Source organism: Brachyhypopomus gauderio, chromosome 4, assembly GCF_052324685.1.
Source record: "Brachyhypopomus gauderio isolate BG-103 chromosome 4, BGAUD_0.2, whole genome shotgun sequence".
Classification (NCBI taxonomy): domain Eukaryota; kingdom Metazoa; phylum Chordata; class Actinopteri; order Gymnotiformes; family Hypopomidae; genus Brachyhypopomus; species Brachyhypopomus gauderio.
Genome location: NC_135214.1, coordinates 35,021,098 through 35,021,606, shown reverse-complemented (window position 1 = coordinate 35,021,606; position 509 = coordinate 35,021,098).

Genomic DNA, 509 nt, shown 5'->3' with positions numbered 1-509 from the left:
AAAGGGGGGGGAGAAGAAGAAGAAGAAGGGGGGCGGGGTCAAACGCAGGTCCCTCCCACCGCATTCTCCACCTTTCTCGCCTGGGTGATGTGATACTAAATTCCCGCTGAAAGACGCGGTAAAAATGCCTCGGCGGCAGCACGCGCCGCCAGTATCGGCTGTTTTACCGCGCTGGTACTGGAACAGCAGCCAGGTTTACACATTATGGGCTACAAAAAGGCTTGGCACTTGGCATCAGAGAAGTCATTAAACTAATAAACTCATTAAACTGTCAGTGCTGGAACCTGTACATGCCTTGTCTGAATAATTATTTAAAAACCCTTTGTTGGAGCAGCGTTCATCGATCTTAAAACAGGTTATTTTTCAAAGTGGTTACAAAGTGATCTGTGAAAATCTCAAACAACACTTGAGTCTATTCTTTGTGTAATACTACATCTTAGCCGCTAGGTGGCAGCATGTCACCGTAAACGGATTTAGGAACCGCCTAGTTAGCGGTTTCATTTGCGCGA